Here is a 21,306-nt window from a genome sequence, read left to right on the forward strand (position 1 = left end):
CTTTTATTTATCACCAACATGACTTACATATCATATTTAGGTCACGCTCATGTTCAGTGTGTTTTAGAGTGTGAGTTTGACAATGCATTCTGGCTGTCTTACAACTATCTTGACATTAATTGGTGTAATAATATACAGTACATGAATTATGAATATTGAGAATTAGCTATTTTCTCAGATACAGTTGAAGTTGGAAGTTTACATAAACCTTAGCCAAATACATTTAAACTCAGGTTTTCACAATTCCTGACATTTAATCCGAATAAAAATTCCCTGTCTTAGGTCAGTTAGGATCACCACTTTATTTTAAGAATGTCAAATGTCAAAATAAAAGTACAGAGAATTATTTATTTCAGCTTTTATTTCTTTCATCACATTCGCAGTGGATCAGAAGTTTACATACACTAAATTAGTATTTGGTAGCATTGTCTTTAAATTATTTAACTTGGGTCAAACGTTTCGGGTAGCCTTCCACAAGCTTCCCACAATAAGTTGGGTGAATTTTGGCCCATTCCTCCTGACAGAGCTGGTGTAACTGAGTCAGGTTTGTAGGCCTCCTTGCTCGCACACGCTTTTTCAGTTCTGCCCACACATTTTCTATAGGATTGAGGTCAGGGCTTTGTGATGGCCACTCCAATACCTTGACTTTGTTGTCCTTAAGCCATTTTGCCACAACTTTGGAAGTATGCTTGGGGTCGTTGTCCATTTGGAAGACCCATTTGCGACCAGGCTTTATCTTCCTGACTGATGTCTTGAGATGTTGCTTCAATATATCCACATAATTGTCCCTCCTCATGATGCCATCTATTTTATGAAGTGCACCAGTCTCTCCTGCAGCAAAGCACCTCCACAACATGATGCTGCCACCCCCGTGCTTCACGGTGGGGATGGTGTTCTACGGCTTGCAAGCCTCTAAAACTATAGTGTGTTAACAAGAAATTTGTGGAGTGGTTGAAAACTAGTTTGAATGACTCCAACCTAAATGTATGTAAACTTCTGACTTCAACTGTAGATGGGTTTATGACAAAATAATGAATCACTGCATAATACCAACTATTTGGAATTTGGCAAAGGTACTTGTTGCTTACAAAGTGAGAAGTTTGATAATCATCGTTTACATTGTAGAAAGAAGAGAACCTACTCTAACTCCTTGAGGTACTGTTTCATGTCTTGGGCTTTGATTAACAGGCAGAAGCCCATGTATCTGACATAACCTTTATGACCTACCCTTTGACCTATCTACTGCTGTATGTGTGTGTTTCGCTTTGATCAACTGGTGGGAACATTCATACGTTTTGTATTGTCAAAGACATATGGGTTATTACTAATTTATCATTGTCTGATAGAATTCTGATTCAATTCTACCTTCTCCGATTCTGGGGGATACATTTCTCATTGAGTTTTGCATTTCGCTGTATTGTTGATATTTTTCAGCCTACAAACGTGGCCTTCAATCTAACACCTCCACTGAACTACTTTCAACACAACATTTGGGTTATAATTTAATGACACGTACATACATACTGTAGGAGTGATTTGAGTGTTCTTTTATTTGATGTGTGGTATGCAGAATGTCAGTGCCGAATGTACAGGCTTTGATTGCATCCGGTGGGACAAGTAACCCCTGAACTGAATAATAATTCTGAGATAACGCTAACAAACAAACACAAATGGAGAAATGAAGAAAGGAATATATTCTGTTTGGAAATTCAAATGAGTGCTCTTGAGGGTTTCGAAGTAAAACAAAATGACTTTTTTTCTGACAGAAAGCAAGTTCAGCTGTAAGGCAAGGTATCTAAGAGGAATCCACTCTGTTCCCACTCCCCTATTAGATGTTTTAATGTTGTCACACTGGGCTGTTAACTATTGTATTATTGTATTGGTCTTTTGACATATTCAATAAGGTTTGTATGCTTTAATTTATAGGTTGACATTAGGATAGTGCTGAATGTGAGAATCTCCTTTCGACTGAATTCATTTTTTCTAATGTGGTTGTTTGCTTGACTGTGTTCTCTTCTGCAGTCTGTTTTAAACGTTTACTTCATGCACAGCAGTCTTTCATGATATAAGCTCATCTAATGTATCTAATGAATCCGCACCAACACTTTTGTCATTTCAGCGTTATCCCTCTCACTTTCTTGGGGTAGTGCTCATTCCAGTGTGTGCATTAGAAGTGTCTGCTTGGTTAAGCCTCAAGATGTATTTCATGTTCAAATATCAGGAGAAAAGGATTTCATTCCTCTGCGTAACGTTATTTATTCAAATAGAAAGAACAGAAAGCACAAAATTATGTCATAGTGTTTTTAATCATATTTATTCCTGATAATCATTTTAATATATTGGTGAGCAAGTTATTCAAGGATAAACATGCAGCTAGCTAAGAGTTGAAGATTGTACAACTTTGAGGCAAGCGTTACATGTCTGTCTATTCATATGAAATACTATATTCTACCTATTCTATAGATCCTATGCTGTATACAACAAAGATCACAGCACTGAATAAGAAAGCTTGAGTGACATTTTCGTTGCACAGGAACTCTCTGAAAAGTGGATTCATAGTCTCAATTCGTTCTGCTACATGAAATACAACGTAACAACAGGGCCTAGCATGCTGTTAACCAAGTTGAGAAGGTGCCAGGACCCTGTTGGGCAAGGCTCTCTTTGCTCATTTCAATTTCATGGGCCACTGAAGGGCGACACTGACAGACCTACGGTTCACAGGTCTTGTCATGGTACTTTACAGATGTAGGATCTTCATTTGAGCCAGTTTGCTACAGCAAGAAAATACCCATCAACAGGAAATGTTCATTATTATGTGAATTGTAATAAATGGAAAGTTTGCTGTCCATTTATTACAGGATTGATACCTTTTTCGTGAGGGAAAATCAGGTCTGAAATGTCAAAGTGAAAATGACGAACTTCAGAAACGTTTTTAAACATCAAATTCACTAAGTAAAAAAGGTTTCCTTCAACCGGGTGGTCAAATTAAGATCCTACATCTGTACCCGAGTATCAAATCAAATCAAATCAAATTTATTTATATAGCCCTTCGTACATCAGCTGATATCTCAAAGTGCTGTACAGAAACCCAGCCTAAAACCCCAAACAGCAAACAATGCAGGTGTAAAAGCACCTGAGTAGTAGTGTGCACTGCAGTGGCTCACTAGGTGGAGCACACATGGACATCATGGCCGTTTATACCATTCATATTATAGTGTATTCAGCAATGGCATGAACAAATAGTCTACTTGTTGTGATATGCGAGATGTTCTGCTTCTCGCCACACTTTCACAATTCAATTTGTGCAAGGCATGTCTTTAATTTGGGGCAGCAGGTAGCCTAGTGGTTAAAACATTGGGTCAACTTGGGGATTTGCTGGATAAAATCCCCAAGCTGACAAAGTAAAAATCTGTCGTTCTGCCCCTGAACAAGACAGTTGTTCCCCAGTAGGCTGTCATTGGAAATAAGAGTTTGTTCTTAACTGACTTGCCTAGTTACATTTAAAAAATATAAAAAACTTTCATGTTCTTGACTTTTTTTCTTCAATACTAGAGGATTTAACCAGCGGATGGCTTATTTTGATACAACGGTGTTCAGACCTGTTTGCTATTTCATCTGGTTTAATTATTCAGACACTAACACTCATTAAATCAGCAACACTTACTCTTTAATGCTGGTGCATTATGCATTCTTAGCTCAGTCAGATCGACCATCTAGCACAGCTTCTGTAACTAATTAAATATGTTTATCCTTCATAAGAATCACACAATATCCATGAACACATTTTAAAAGTGCACATCTAACATTACAACCTAAATGATCCTATTGTGTTAAAAACTATTTCCACAAATGGTTGTGAAATACCTGTTTTTTGCTCAGAACACACTGCCAAAGTGCATAGCGAGGTATGCAAATTACCATGTGACAGCATGTCTGGTTGTTGTTGGGCTTTAGGAGCATGAACCCAATTTTGCATGCAATGCAATCTCTCAGCCGAACACCTCTGCGGCAGACTGCGACATGACAAGAGCTCATTTCCTGAATGGCAAATGAAAAGCTCATTTGGTAGAGCTCAGTGACTGGCATGCCCTGGGTAGCTGAAGCTCTCAGTTTATGATCATACTCTCAGCTAATTTCTCACACTGGCAGGCCAGTGCTTCCAGGCATGATGCTCTGTGTCCACAGGGATATTGTTGCTGGGCTAGACTGAGTAGGCTAGCTGGTTTTGGTAACACTTGGGTGTTTTGAGGTGGAGTCAATCAACTAATAAAGAAGCAATGAGTTTCTGTATGACATATTCTGGTCATACCCTGAACACTACTGGTTTCTGAAGATTATTCCCTGTAAAAACAAATCCCACAGTGCTATCAACCTGTATTACCTATTTAGTAAACCCTTGCAATAACTACGATTGATGTTAGCGTGATGTCTTTTCAACACATTTTTGACCCACTGGGATGTGTTATATAATTGTGCTTCCTCAATTAATGTTTTTCACTGCCAAAAGATAATTTAGCCCAGCTTCTTCTTCATTTCATCTGTTTCAAATAACAGATGCACCACTCCATGGCTAACAGTGATTTGTCTCAGTTAGTCCATACACTCCATACTAAACTACAACACACAGTAGGCTAGCCTCTTTCATCTGTTATCGAAAGCTAACTCTCAGTCAATATGCAGAGTAGGCATATGGTGTGGTGTGCAGATGAGATGATACGTGTGTGGAAGGTCTGTTGCCTGTTGTTCTCTGTAAAATAATGAATATTCTATGTTGGTATATTAGCTTTCACTTAAAGTGAAGGTTAAGTACATGGTTATGTACTGTACATAGCCCATCTGTAAGTAGCCCATCCAACTACCTCATCCTCATACTGTTATTTATTTTATTCATTTTGCTCCTTTGCATCCCAGTATCTCTACTTGCACACTCATCTTCTGCATATCTAGCACTCCAGTGTTTAATTGCTATATTGTAATTATTTCTGCACTATGGCCTATTTATTGCCTTTACCTCCCTTATCCTACCTCATTTGCACACACTGTATATATACTTTTTCTATTGTATTATTGACTGTATGTTTGTTTATTCCATGTGTAAATCTGTGTTGTTGTTTATGTCGCTCGCACTGCTTTGCTTTATCTTGGCCAGGTTGCAGTTGTAAATGAGAACTTGTTCTCCACTAGCCTACCTGGTTAAATATAGGTTAAATAAAAAATAAATGTGGTTAATAGCATATTTCCCTTTAAATCATGCTCAAAATGATGCTATTCAATGTTCAAGGGCATATATATTACATTTACATATTGCATAGAATCAGACTTGGGGCTCTATTCAATCCGTATCGCAGAAGTTCAGATTTACAGGGTGATTATAATTTAAAGGCAACGTTCTCGCGTTAGCGGAGACTGTATTCACGGTAAACGCAGCATATGTCAGCTCAATCAGAAATAAGCTTTACATTTCGAGCACATTTCGAGCAATCTGTAAAGCTTCAGCGATACAGATTGAATAGCAAATCGCATCGGTAATAGTGCTCATAACATTTGAGATGAAGTGTATTCTTTTAAATGATCAAAACCAGCTCAGGTCATTATTCCTTAGTTCATCTTCAGCACAAAGCCTCTGTTTGATTTTATTAACTACAAATGACATCTGAAGCTCTTAATATACTCCTAAAATACTGTAGTCTTCCTTAGCATGGATCTGTGAGTGAGGACTCTTGCATTATCCAACGGAATGGGCTCTGTCCTAATGGTGATCTGTCTGCTAGGATGATGAAGAGCAATCCCCATTGTCTCTTTTGCCTCGTCTCAATCACTAGAGCAGAAAGGTAGATGGGTACAAACTACATTTGTGCATCCTGCCAACTTCAAGTAAAATTGTATTCAAATGTGCATTAGTGGAATCTGACGGTAAGTAAACATGTAGCCTGCGGAGGGTATGAATAGCGTATATAAAGTATCTCTCAGTCAGAATAGAAAGGACAATATAAAGCAGTCTGAGGACACAGGCGTCTGCAGTAAAACACCTGTTGACCTTTCAGACTTGCTGCTGAGTGGATATGAACTAATCTGACCCTAAATGGCCCATGATCCAGCCTCCACATTAAAGTAGGACAGCCTGTATTGTGTAAATAGCTATTTTCAACTGAATTGTTCACGTCAAGAATTGCTCTAAACATTTTTTATTTGTTAGCTAACAAAAACAAGGATGCCTTCACCTAAAGTTAGGCATATGTCCGGGTCCCCATAGTTAGAAGAAACTTTCGTTTAGCTTGACATTTAAACATGTGGCACTTTTTTTCCAACTGTTTTGCCGAGATGCTTGTCCGCGTGCGTCTATCCACACAGGGGGCCCTTGACATTAAGCCAAGCTGTGTTGGAATGGAGCGCCACTCAGATTAATGGCACATTCAGTCTTCTAGAGCAACTTCAGTTGATTACAGTAATCAAATCAGAAATGACTATTTAATTCAGCATTCTTCAGTTGATGATGTCTTCATTTTCGTATGTCTAAAGGACCGGCACATTAAATGAATTATGAATCACTTAAGCACTATAATATCAACATGAGGCCTTCAGACTGATTGATATCTGTTATTGATTGGATATTTCACTCTGATTCGCTGTCAGAGCTGTAATATACAGAACTACTTAAAGGCTATATACAGAGTATACTGTATACCACTACAGTGGTAGAACAAACACTTGGACTTACAATAGCGCCATGGCTAAACTTTTTGCCACAACGTCCTGTTGACAAAGAAGTTCAGTTGTGCTTAGTCCACTTATCCAACCACGTGCTGTAGCAAATGAAATGATTGGACTCATTATAAACTATGTGCTTTTAAAATATGTCCTCTTTGCTTAATGGTTGACTGATGAAAATAATCCACTCACAACAGTCGCTCAGCACGATGCTTCTACTTCAAGTCTAACTGTATTAACAAAGTTATTGTGAATCAATAAACTAGATATAGTTACTTAGTTCTCTACATTCAAGACATTGATTACATTTGGTATTTTGGTATTTTATTTGGATCCCCATTAGCTGTTGCAAAAGCAGCAGCTACTCTTCCTGGGGTCCACACACAACATGAAACATAATACATAATTACATAATACAGAACCCTTAACCAACTGCACTGTTGGTTAAGGGCTTGTAAGTAAGCATTTCACGGTAAGGTCTACACTTGTTGTATTTGGCGCATGTGGCAAATAAAGTTTGATTTGATTTGAAATAGACAAGAAAAGCTCAAAGACAGAACTACATAAAAAAAATGTAAAGGCACACGTAGCCTACATATCAATGCATACACACAAACTATCTAGGTCAAATAGGGGAGAGGCGTTGTGCCCTGAGGTGTTGCTTTATCTGTTTTTTTGAAACCAGGTTTGCTGTTTATTTGAGCAATATGAGATGAAAGGAAGTTCCATGCAATTAGGGCTCTATGTAATACGCTTTCTTGAATTTGTTCTGGATTTAGGGACTGTGAAAAGACCCCTGGTGGCCTATCTGGTGGGATAAGTGTGTGTGTCAGAGCTGTGTGTAAGTTGACTATGCAAACAATTTGGGATTTTCAACAAATGAATGTCTCTTGTAAAAAAAGAAGTGATGCAGTCAGTCTCTCCTAAACTCTTAGCCAAGAGAGACTGGCATGCATAGTATTTATATCAGCCCTCTAATTATAATTAAGAGCAAAATGTGTCGCTCTGTTCTGGGCCAGCTGCAGCTTAATTAGGTATTTTCTTGCAGAACATCTCTTTATTACAGCCAGACCACTCCCCATCTTTACAACCGTTGAATCTAGGTATATGTTTTGACCATGACAGTTTACAATCTAAAGTAGTGCCAAGTAATTTAGTCTCCTCAACCTGTTCAACAGCCACACCATTCATTACCAGATTCATCTGAGGTCTATAACTTAAGGAATGGTTTGTACCAAATACAATGCTCTTAGTTTTAGAGATGTTCAGGACCAGTTTACCCATTCCAAAACAGACTGCAACTCTTTGTTAAGGGTTTTAGTGACTTCATTAGCTATGATTGCTGATGCGTATATGGTTGAATCATCAGCATACATGGACACACATGCTTTGTTTAACACCAGTGGCAGGTCATTAGTAAAAATAGAAAAGAGTAGAGGGCCTAGAGAGCTGCCCTGCGGTACACCACACTTTACATATTTGACATTAGAGAAGCGTCCATTAAAGAAAACCCTTGAGTTCTATTAGATAGATAGCTCTGAATCCACGATATGGCAGAGGTTGAAAAGCCATAACACATACATTTTTTTAACAACAGGTTATGGTCAATAATATCAAAGGCTGCACGGAAATCTAACAGTAAAGCTCACACAATCTTCTTATCAATTTCTTTCAAACAATCATCAGTAATTTGTGCCCTTCTATAAGCATGCTGAAAGTCTGTTGTTAATTTGTTTAGAGAGAAATAGCATTGTACTTGGTCAAACACAATTTTTTCCAACAGCTTGCTAAGAGCTGGCAGCAAGCTTTTAGGTCTGCTGTTAGAACCAGTGAAGGCCGCTTTACCACTCTTGGGTAGCGGAATTACTTTGGCTTCCCTCCAGGCCTGAGGACAAAGACTTTCTTCTAGGCTCAGATTACAAATATGACAGTGTGTCACGTTCGTCGTACAGAGGAGACCAAGGCGCAGCGTGATGAGAATACATTCTTCTTTAATAAATGAAGAACACTTCACAAACTAACAAAACGACTGTGATGCTATATAACACGAGTGCTGACAGGCAACAACACATAGACAATAACCCACAAAATACCCAATGAATATGGCTACCTAAATATGGTCCCCAATCAGAGACAACGATAAACAGCTGCCTCTGATTGAGAACCAATCTAGGCAACCATAGACATATAAACCCCTAGACATACAAAAACCCCTAGACAATACAAAATCTAAACAAACCACCCTTGTCACATCCTGACCTAACCAAAATAATAAACAAAACAAAGATAACTAAGGTCAGGGCAGGACAGCCCCCCCCCAAAGGTGCAGACTCCCGGCCGCAAACCTAAACATATATGGGAGGGTCTGGGTGGGCATCTAACTTTGGTGGCGGCTCTGGCTCTGGACGCCGCCCCCCTTCTTTACATTAAGCCCTCCTCCCTTGTAGCACTGACCCGTGGATCATCGCTGGCTGAGAACCAATCTAGGCAACCATAGACATATAAACCCCTAGACATATAAACCCCTAGACATACAAAAAACCCTAAACAATACAAACACTAAACAAACCACCCTTGTCACATCCTGACCTAACCAAAATAATAAAGAAAACAAAGATAACTAAGGTCAGGGCGTGACACGGTGGCCATAGAGTCAACTACCATCCTCAGTAGCATTCTATCTAAGTTGTCAATGCCAGGAGGTTTGTCATTATTAATTGATAACAATCATTTTTCCACCTCTCCCACACTAACTTTTCAAAATTCAAACTTGCAATGCTTTTCTTTCATTATTTGTTTTTTATTCATGAATACAATTGCTTACTGTTCGTTGTTGGCATTTTCTGCCTAAATTTGCCCACTTTGCCAATGAAATAATCATTAATATAATTGGCAACATCAAATGGTTTCGTGATGAATAAGCCATCTGATTCGATGAAAGATGGAGTTGAATTTGTCTTTCTGCCCATAATTTAATTTAAAGTATTCCAAAGTTTTTTTTCGATCATTCTTTATATCATTGATATTGTCACGAATCCCGCCGAAGATGGTGCCTTTTCCTGTTCAGGCGGCGCTCGGAGGAGGTCGTCGTCGCCGGCCTACTAGCTGCCACCGATCCCCTTTTCTGTTTCATTTAGTTTTGTCTGATTAGTTGCACCTGTTAGGTTTTGGTTTTGGGCTATTTAAACCCGGTAGGCCCGCAGGCTTTTGTGCGGGCTTGTTTTCTGTTATTTGATGTGTGATTTCTGTGGAAGTATTTTGTTCTCGAACCGTTTCGTCCTGTTGTTTTGTACTGGGTCTTATTGCGCCTGTGTGTGTGGCGTTGACTGACACTGTTGTTTTGGGAATAAAAATTCCACTTATCAACTACCCTGCTCTCTGCGCCTGACTCCTCCACCCACTACTTCTAGAAGTACATGATATTGGCTTCATAATACAGTTTCTTCTTCTTTTTGTTGAGTTTAGTCACATCATTTTTCAATTTGCATTAAGTAAGCCAGTCAGATGTGCAGCCAGACTTATTAGCCACTCCCTTTGCCCCATTTCTTTCAACCATTCAGTTGTTCAATTCCTGATCAAATCCACGGAGACTCAACAGTTCTAACAGTCAGTTTCTTAGCAGGTGCATGTCTATCAATAATTGGAAGAAACAATTTCATAAATTCATCAAGTGCAGCATATGGATGTTCTTCATTAATCACTTCAGACCAACAAATATTTTTAACATCATCCACATAAGAGTCACAGCAAAATCTTTCGTATGATCTCTTATACACTATTTTAGGACCAGCTGTTTGAACTTTGGCTTTACCTGGGGCGGCAGGTAGCCTAGTGGTTAGAGCGTTGGACTTGCAACTGAAAGATCGAATCCCCGAGCTGAGAAGGTATAAATCTGTCCCCTGAACAAGGCAGTTAACCCACTAGGCCGTCATTGAAAATAAGAATTTGTTCTTAACTGACTTGCCTAGTTAAATAAAGGTCAAATAAAAAATTGTGATCACTGCATCCAATGGGGACAGATACAGCTTTAGAACAAAGTTCTACAGTACTAGTGAAAATATGATGGATGATCTTGTTTCTGTAGTGTTTGTAAACACCCTAGAGGGTTGGTTAAAATAACCTGAACCAGATTACAGGCACTGGTTACAGTAAGAAGCTTCCTCTTGAGCGGACAGTTCAGGGCCGTGCACAGACCTTACCGGGTGCAGGTGCTCAAAATGTAAAAAGGGCATCTCTCCCTTAAAAAAAAATTGACTTTCATAATTCTTATCTCAACATTCATAGCATACTGCCATTTTTTGCAAAGGTCTATTTATTTCCGCAACAACACAGGTACTCACAAGTCATATGCAAGCTAGTTACAGTGCCTCCTAAAGACATGATTGACATCGGGAAATATGGGGCTACCAGCTGTTCATTGATTGTTTATGATTGATGTGAATCTGCTACTATGCTCGCTCAATATTTTTTTTTACGATTGTGATTTATCTTCAATGCTTTAAAATAATAACTTAATAATATTGCTAACATTCATAATCTTATAACTCATGATATATGGCAGGCCGGCTAGTGGCTTTTGTGGATATGTTTGTATATGGTGGTTAGCTAGAGTCTAGACTACCTGTTCAGTGCTTAATTCGTAAATCAGGAGGTGCCGGAACAAAAAGTGAGCGCTAGAGGGATGTGACCTGGGGAGCTCTCAGGTACCGGAATGAATGAGACCTTTTAAATGGTTGAAGGCATTTAGAATTTCAATGAAAATGTGTCACGTTTATTCAGCAAACGCGTTTAGGTTTTAAACACTTAACACTTGGGTTGTTGTTTTAGCAAAGATATATTTTACATATTTCACAGCATGCCTTTCGAGTGAGTATGAAGAGAAACCCACCCATGAATGGGTTTGTTCGTGACAGAGAGATGGTTGCACCTAATTAGTTATTTTCCTGTTTTTCTGAAGCATTTATCAAGTGGCTGCTTAAGTGAATGTCTTTCAATTCGGCCTTTTGGCTAAGATCACGTGCAGTGCCCTTGACAGTGCTGCACCTGATCAGAGAAGCGATCGGAGGGCGCCGGGATTTTGTGCTATTTATTTTTGTTTAAAATCATTATTGTTGTATTGTTTCACTATTGTTTTTGTCCTGGGTTAGGTGGTGGTTCTGGTGGTGGTCTACAGGTGCACCAGCACCTGTAGGGTGAGTTTAAAGGCCCTCTGGTCCTTCTTCCTTATTTTATTTAAATTTCAGTTTTCCCCTTGTTTGTCCCGTTTTGTACCTCTCCTCCCCTTTGTATCCTACCCTTCCCCCCCCCCCTTCAATTATCCCTACCGTTTGAGTTTTGTGTTGCCTGCTGGCCGGAGGGGCTTTCTGGTTTGTTGGAACGCTAGCCTCCTGGCCCTTTAGGCGTGGCAGGCATTGCATTGTTGCGTGTTTGTCTGACTGTATTTTCCTTGTTCCCATCCACCTTGTACTTGTTAGTTCACCCCCTAAAATTGCCTTTTGTCTCTGTTTTGTGTTGTCAACTGGGGGACCTTTGCCGGCTTGCTAGCTGGTTAGCTTGGCCTGGTCTGCTGGCGAGGCTCGCTAGCTGGTTGGCTTAGCCTGGTCTGCTGGTGAGGCTTGCTAGCTGGTTGGCTTGGTCTGGTCTGGTCGGCTGGTGAGGCCGGCTAGCCCTCTCGGCCCTCAAGTTTGGTAGGTGTTGTGTTGGTCAGTGTTCCTTTTTGTTTTCCCCTTATTTCCCCTCACCTAAATTTGATTTTTAGTTTGCCCCCCCTCGTTCCTTGTTGTTTTGTGCTTTGTTAATTTTTGTCTTTCCCCTTCGTGTCTTTAATTTAAAAAAATTACACACAAAAAAAAAAAAAAAAATCCCTCCTTGTGTCCCTTCCCATTGTCGATAAGATTCGTTTGGTGCTGTGCTAGATAGTTTGTTGTGTGTCCCGTGGTACTGGTAGGCCCTGTTCAGCATAGCCTGGCTGAGCCTGCTAGTTCCTTGGCTGTTTTACACCCCCCCCCCCCCCCTTCTCCCTCACCCCTTCCCCCTCCCCTCTCACTGGTGTTGGGCTGTAAAGGGAGTGGGCCCCCATCATGTCAGCAGCACAGGCTGGCATGAGGAGGCACCATGCAGTGCGCCTCCTTCTAAAGGAGAGGGGAGGAAAAATAATGGAGTTATCCCGATTGGATTTCTCCAGAAAATTCCTCCAGAAAGAGCTCGGCTTTCATCCCGCGCAGGTAAACTGCATCTTAGCCCTCCCCTATAGGAAGGGCTTCGATGTCAGTTTCGCCAACGCCAGCTTCCTGAGGGAGTTCTGGGGGAAACTCCAGAACGCCCTGAACATCCAGGGTCCCTCTCAGCAATGTTTGAGGTGACCAAGCTGACGGATAATAGCATTAAAACCGTTATTATCCGCATGTACAATGAAACCGTACAGCCGGAGGACGTTGAAGTATGGCTGGACAGGTACTGCAACGTGAAGGGTCCCCTGATCCAGGTTAAAGACCTCGATGGGATCTGGACAGGGGCCTGGAGGGTCACTGTCCAGCAAAGGGAGGACCCTGGGGGCTATGGTGGGTTGAAAGCCATCCCATCCACCATAGTCCTCGGAGAGAACAGGGGCCATGTTCACTACCAGGACCAGCCCAAGCTGTGCCGTAAGTGTGGTGAACATGGCCACCTTGCAGACGCCTGCCAGAAGGTCGTCTGCATGAAGTGCCGGGAGGTGGGCCACCGCTACGAGGAATGCACGAACGGAAGGTCGTGCAACCTCTGTGGCGAGCGGTCCCACCTCATCCGCGACTGCCCCTCCTCCTGGGCCAACAAGGCCAAGGCTGGAAGGAGGGAGTGGGCGGCCGCGGACCGGGCTTTCGAGCGCCAGAGGGCTGGAACGGCAGTTGCCGAGGTGGTAGTGGAGGAGCCGGTAGTGGTGGTGGAGGAGGTGGCAGTAGTGGAGCTGGTAGTAGTGGTGGAGGAGACAGTGGTGGAGCCGGTGGTTGCTGTAGTGGAGGGCGCGGAAGGTGTAGTGGTGGAAGAAGTGAGAGGAGAGGACAAAACCCTCCCCACCCCAATCCCCCTACCCCAGACTAATGTGACCCCTGAAGGAGAAAGGGCCGAGAAAGACGGCTCCGGAGAGATGTTCAGCGAAAGCTCCCCAAGTGGGTCAGATATTATAGGGTCGGTGTCGGAAAGCACCATGGAGACGGTGTCAGAAGGTACGGGGGAGGAGGGGGAGATTCTGGAGGTTCACCTCCCCCCACGTAAAATAAATGTTGAGGAGCTCTCTGACCCCGAACAGGGTGAGGAGAAAAAGGGAAAGGTGGAGTGGGAGAGCTCCCAGGGGGAGGAAGAACCCAGAACCTTCCCCTCCAACTCCCCCAATCAAGTCTCCTTTTTTAAGCCCGATTTTAACCTCCTCTCCCTTCCAAACCCCCTTACCCCGGAGGGAGAGAGAGAAAGTCCCTGAGAACTAACCCCCTTTTAACTGTTCAATGCTTTTTCTTTTAGCACTGTTTTTACTCACCCCTTTTATGGCTTTTAAAATCACCACTATAAATGTGAGGAGTGTAAGAACAGCAACAAGAGCACAGTCGGTTTTATCCTTTTTAGAAAGGTTTAACTCTGATGTGTTTTTACTACAGGAGTGTGGTCTACCCTTTTTATCCTCTTACAGGAAATGGGAGGATAAGTGGCAGCACGGGCCCTCCATTTGGAGTGGTTCCAATTTTAACAAGAACGACGGTGTTGCCATTTTAATCAAGACCCCACAGGTGGTGGTGAAGGGGAGCACGGTGGTGGTAGGCGGGCGTGCTCTTTTAGCCAATTGTACTTTTATGGGGAGGGATTTTAACGTGCTAAATGTGTATGGTTTTAACGATAAACATGACCGGTGCACACTTTTAGAAGACATGCAGTCCCACATGCTAGGGAGGGATCCTCTAGTGGTGGGTGGAGATTTTAACTGTGTTTTAAGTAGAGCAGACAGGAGAGGGGCAGGAGGGGATTTTAAGGTAGACAGGTCAAGTGTTTTATTGCAAGGGCTGTGCAGGGATTTTAAACTGACTGACTGTTTTAAAACCCTGCATCCAAGAGAGGAGGGCTTCACCTGGACCAGTGGTGATGGCACCAGAGCCTCTCGCATTGATTATCTGTTTACTCGGGACTGTCCCCCAACTGATGCTAGAATAACCCCTGCTTTCTTCTCAGATCACGTAATGCTGACGTGTACCCTTTCACTATCTTCGGGTGTGACCGTGGGAAGAGGGCCCTGGAAATTGAACTGCTCCCTTTTAGAAGATGATAGAGTAGTTAGTCAGTACAGAGAGCAGTTCAGCCAGTGGCAGACGCTACAGGACTTCTTTGACACGCGAGCACAGTGGTGGGAAATGGTGAAGGGAAGGACGAGGACCTTCTTTAGAGAGATAGGAAAGAAAAAAAGCAAAGAAAAAGATAGACGCATGGTGGGACTGCAAAAGCGACTGGAAAGGTATTTTAACCTATGCCAACAGGGCCTTGATTTTAACCAAGAAATTAAAGAAGTAAAAAACGAAATGGCATTTTTAGCAGAACAGAGAAGCAAGGGGGTTATTTTAAGAAGCAAGGAAAGGGAATTAGAAGAGGGGGAGAAGTGCACAAGGTACTTTTTTAAGAAAATAGTTAGTAAGGGTAGGTTAATGACTCGTTTAAAAAATAAAGATGGGGTTTTAAAAACAGATACAGAAGGAATAAAATAAGTAGTTGAGGATTTTTATGGGGAACTGTTTGGGGTAAAAGATGTGTGCGAAGAAACAATGGGGACCTTTTAACATACATCGACAAGACCCTACCAATACAGACGACCTGACAAAAGACCTGACGAGGACAGAAATTGACCAAGGACTGAAACATTTTAAGAGGGGTAAATCACCGGGGAGGACGGCCTCCCTTGGAGTTTTATTTGACCTTTTGGGATGTTTTAGCCGACGAACTTCTGACTGTTTTTACCGACTTCGAACACCTTGACAGACTACCCGACAGTTTTAGAGTGGGGATCGTGACTCTTTTATACAAAAAAAACGACAGGACGGACCTGAAAAACTGGAGACCGATTACCCTTTTAAACTTTGACTGTAAACTTTTTACCAAGGTTTTAACACTCAGAATGTCTTCTGTTTTAGGGGAGGTGATCCACCCGGATCATACCTGTGCCGTGACCGGAAGGAAGATCACGGACAGCCTGATACTGATCCGAGATGCCATCTGTTATGCGAGAGACAGAAACATGCGGCTTGTAGTCCTAAATTTAGATTTTGAAAAAGCCTTTGATCGGGTCTCGCACCAGTACCTCTTTAAGGTACTGCAAAAAATGGGTTTCCCGGACAGGTTCTTAGCTTGGGTGGGAATGCTGTACGGGGACATCACCAGCAAAATCCTTGTAAATGGGTATCTGTCAAAAGCAGTGGGAGTACACTGCGGCATCCGTCAGGGCTGTCCGTTATCTCCTCTTCTGTTCGTGGCCTGTATTGAACCACTGGCACAGGTCTTGAGAAGGGACCAAGGGATCAGTGGGGTGGGTATCCCGGGGAGTGGGGGGATGACCGCCAAGTGCGTCTTTTACATGGACGACGTCAACATTTTATGTACCGACCTTTTATCCGTCGACAGGACCTTGGACAGGACTGACTGGTACGGACGAGCCTCTGGGGCGAGACTGAACAGAGACAAGACAGAGGCCCAATTCTTCGGACCGTGGGCAGACCCAGACTTGACCAGACTACCTCTGACAGTTAAACTGACGGACATAAGGGTACTGGGGGTAAAGTTTGACCGGGGGAGGAGGGAGCGGTAACTGGAGTGGAATCCTGGGGACTGTAAGACAGAGACTGGGTTTTTGGGGACTACGACAGCTGACTTTGGAGGGCAAGGTTTTAATCATTAAAGCTGTGATTTTACCTGTGCTTTTATTAATCAGTTCTGTTTTTATCCCCCCTCGAAGGAGTATTTTAGACCTGGAGCGAATGCTTTTTTTTACTTCCTGTGGGGAGGCAAGTGGGAGAGGCTGAGGAGGGAGGTGGTCAAGAGGCCCAGGTCCAAGGGGGAAAGGCTTGCCTGACCTCTACTTGTTCCTGGGCAGCCGCTACACAGCGTTACATCTGACTCTGGCCACCTCCCGGTCAACAACAAGACACAGGCCCTCGCACGGTTCTGGCTGGGATCTTACCTCAGGACTCTGAGGCTGATCCCAGTCGACCTGCGAGCCCCAGTCTCTTTCCTGCTACCCCGCCCTACGTCCAGCTCCAGAAGTTTTTAAGACATTTTAAACTGGAAAAAGAAACAGTCACGGTCTTAACAAAACACCGCTCTCTTCTCTCTCTTGTGCAGGATCGGGAACCAGTATGTCCAGTGCGCGGCTCGCTATAGGTGAGCCCACAACGGTTTGGCGCAACGTGGCCCATCCTGCTCTCCTGAATCGGCATCGGGACCTGTCCTGGATGGTTGCCCACGAGATCCTCCCGGTCAGGGCCGTTATGCACTCACGGGGCATGGCGAGGACATCCGCGTGCCCCCGACCAGGCTGCGGCCAAGAAGAGTCGGTGAGGCACATGCTCTGGGAGTGCAGAGCCGCCAGGGACCTGTGGAAGGAAGCAGGCCCCCTGATCTCCTCGTGTCTGCCAGCAGGGGAGGACCTAAACCCTCAGCTCGTGCTGTATGGGGTGGGCCGAAGGCCCTTTCCATCGAAGACCTTCACCAAGCTCTGGCCCACCCTCACGTGCCTGAAGGAAGCACTGTGGTCCTCCCGTAACCTGCTGGTAGCGAAAAACGTAGAGACCAGCCCCCAGGCAATGGCCATGGTAGCCACGGAAGCCCTGGGGTGGTACGAAAGGAAGGGGGCCTCGACCCCAGGCGAAGGGTCCCCCACAACACCCTAGGTCCCGGCGGCCACGGCCTGACAGCGCTGCGGCGCCTAGGGCGATGCGCCTAGGGGAGGGATCTCCTCTGGGCCCCGAAGGACGGGACGATGATCTATTCAGAAGAGCAGGATGAGGGGAGCTTGATAAAGACTCACCCCGCTCCTGTACAAGGGACTGAAGACAGCTTTTTAACAAAGTGGCTTTTTTAACATGTTTTTCATGCCTTAAAAATGTTTTACCTTTGTTAGATCATTAGTACACATTTTAAATGGCTTTTACAGATTCGATGTTTTTACAAAGAAAGTACTTATATTCATGGCTGTTTTCATTGGTTTTAACAACATGTACTTTTTAACAAATTTAAATGTAACGTTCGAATGCTGTGTTTTATGCTTTGTTGCCGTTTTATGTGTATAAATGATGATGTAAAAAATGTATGAGCTGTTTTTAAAGGAATTGTGCCAATAAAACTTTTCCAAAAGAAAAAAGAATGTCTTTCAATTAAAAGTTAACCCTCTATGACCACATATTATACATTTCATGAGCGTGTTCCCTCTACATTTTTGGGGAATTGAGCAAATTTCATGTCTGCTGAGCGCGAACTTGTGCGTTGTGACAATTCTGTGCAACTTTCATTGTGTGTTTATTGTGAACACTGAGGTACCTGCTCTAAATTACAGTTTTAACAGTGGACAAGTAGGCTACTGTGGCTATTTGATCATAATGAAGGCCTACCAAAAAAATAATGGAGAAAATGCATCCCATAACATTTTAACATGAAAATAGCTGTTCTATCATTCAGTTTAAACTCTCTGTGGGCAAACATTTATTCTGCTCAGCAGTCTGGGGGAGCTGCTTGGCAGTCTCAGGGCTACTGTACCCCAGCTTAGAGGGAACATTGTTCATAAGGCCTTTAGCTATAACCTACTTATCCTCAACAATGTGGTTTGAAGATCCTGACCCATGCAGGGGCAATTGGAATATTTTATCACCCATAACCTGCACTAAGTGTAACTGCTATGGCGAAGGACTTTTAACAAACAATTTGTATTTATTTATTTTTATTTAACCTTTATTTAACCAGGTAGGCCAGTTGAGAACAAGTTCTCATTTACAACTGTGACCTGGCAAAGCAGTGCGACACAAACAACAACACAGAGTTACACATGGAATAAACAAACGTACAGTCAATAACACAATAGAAAAGTCTATATACAGTGTGTGCAAATGAAGTAAGATGAGAGGTAAGGCAATAAATAGGCCATAGTGGCAAAATAATTACAATTTAACAATTAAACACTGGAGTAATATTGCATTTTATATGCCTAAGATGAAAAGACTTCATGTCAAATCTAAATGCCTAGTATTTAAGTTTTAAACAATGACGTTTAGGTTATAAACTTGTCACATGTTTCATGGTTTTACAGTGTAGTAGCCTAGAGTCTGTGAAAAATGTGCCTGTTTATGAACACATTTCATGCAATTCTTCCTTAATTTAGACTTTGGGATAATCTTTTGTAATACCGCAGAAATGATAAAAATGACAGGCTACTTTGACACTGACAAACTCAGAATGTGAACTCAGTAAAAACGACCTTGTCTTGAATCCGTCAATAGCCTAGGCCTACTGTGTGTCGAGACACCAGTGGCGGTCTATGCCGTTAAAGATTATGGAGGACAGTTTTTTTAATGAACATGGCCTTATTTCTATTACAACATATTGGATGACTGTCATTCATATTCTATTCACCCAGGTCAATGTAACATCAATAGACTTAGGCTACTACATGTTACTCAAATTTTCCCTATAGCATCATGAGGTTGCTACAAACTAGCCTACGAATTAAAGTTTATAACATAGGTGCACAGGTCTAGAGACAAATTGGAGTAATCAAGGTGACAGACAGTTACACATTCTTGCATGCATCTAGCTGATCTAGGGTGTAATCATTAGTCCAAACAGTGGCAAAAAAAACTTTCTATTAGACAAATTCAGGTAGATTTATCGCATTTTGTTACGTTTGCTTCTGTTTAAGAAACGTTTTTTCAACAGAATCGGCGCAATGAATACACCTCTGATTACCCGCACACACAGCAGCCACATACAATCAGCATCATCACTTTGCTCGTTGTATAATTCCTTCTTGGATCTACACGTAAATTAAAGTGAAAGTGAAAAGAATACAACAAAATATAGCTATCTTTCTCTCTCTGCTGCTTTTTAAAATAAATACATTTGTTCAAAACTGTTCAAATCAAATCAAATGTATTTATATAGCCCTTTGTACATCAGCTGATATCTCAAAGTGCTGTACAGAAACCCACCCTAAAACCCCAAACAGCAAGCAATGCAGGTGTAGAAGCACGGTGGCTAGGAAAAACTCCCTAGAAAGGCCAAAACCTAGGAAGAAACCTAGAGAGGAACCAGGCTATGAGGGGTGGCCAGTCCTCTTCTGGCTATGCCAGGTGGAGACTATAGCAGAACATGGCCAAGATGTTCAAATGTTCATAAATGACCAAATAATAATAATAATCACAGTAGTTGTCGAGGGTGCAACAAGTCAGCACCTCAAGAGTAAATGTCAGTTGGCTTTTCATAGTCGATCATTAAGAGCATCTCTACCACTCCTGCTGTCTCTAGAGAGTTGAAAACAGCTGGTCTGGAACAGGTAGTACGTCCGGTTAACAGGTCAGGATTCCATAGCCACTATTGTCTTTCTCTTTGAGTCAACTACTCACCACGTTTTATGCACTGCAGCGTTAGCTAGCTGTAGCTTATGCTTTCAGTACTAGATTCATGCTCTGATACTTTGATTGGGTGGACAACATGTCAGTTCATGCTACAAGAGCTCTGATAGGTTGGAGGACGTCCTCCAGAAGTCATCATAATTACTGTGTAAGTCTATAGAAGGGGGTGAGAACCATGAGCCTCATAGGGTTTCTTATATCTCTCAGATATAGGACAGAGACTTCTGAACAAACTTCCTTTTGATTTTTTGGGGGGATTATCTGTCGTTCCATGTTATTAATCTGTCATTCAGTGGGTTTGTATGGGCTGATAGGGCTAATATCAGTAAGGCCAAATAAAATGTTTTATCAAATAATTAAAAAACAATCAAATAGCTAAATGATGGTTCGTATGACTTTAAAACAATTCCATGTAGCTTAGTAGAACCACCCCCGACAGTTGCTATTGGAGCCCTGCAATTGGTTGCCGAAAGTTCTGGGGCGGGGCTTAGCAAAGGGTCAATTGCACATGATGCAGATGCACATGTTTCAAGTTAGGATTTTACCCATAGAATAACATATAGTGCCTTCAGAAAGTGAACGACACAAAATATTCTGTAATGTCAAAATGAAAAAGTTTATGAAAAATATTCAATCCCCTGACATGTTAGAATCAACTTTGGCAGCGATTACAGCTGTGAGTCTTTCTGGGTAAGCTTTGCACAGCTGGATTGTACAATATTTGCACATTATTCTTAAAAAGTTCTGTTCCTGGCCTTTGTGGTTGAATCTGAAAGAGGAAACTGGCTCGCTTGAACACAATGGTGCCGGAGGGGATGGCTGCCGTTTTACCGTCTCCTAACAAACTGTGCTGTTTTGTTTGTTTTCTCGCATGGTTTGTAATTCATTTTGTACATAATGTTGCTGCTACCGTCTCTTATGACTGAAATGAGCTTCTGGACATCAGAACAGCGATTACTCACCTCGAACTGGA

General features: G+C 42.3%; 1 pseudogene; it reads left to right on the forward strand.

Annotated features, from left to right (window-relative positions):
* The first annotated feature begins 13,057 nt into the window (after positions 1-13,057).
* Positions 13,058-17,972, forward strand: LOC135563097 (uncharacterized; annotated as a pseudogene).
* The last annotated feature ends 3,334 nt before the right edge of the window (positions 17,973-21,306 follow it).

Source organism: Oncorhynchus nerka, linkage group LG20 (genome assembly GCF_034236695.1).
Source record: "Oncorhynchus nerka isolate Pitt River linkage group LG20, Oner_Uvic_2.0, whole genome shotgun sequence".
Lineage (NCBI taxonomy): Eukaryota > Metazoa > Chordata > Actinopteri > Salmoniformes > Salmonidae > Oncorhynchus > Oncorhynchus nerka.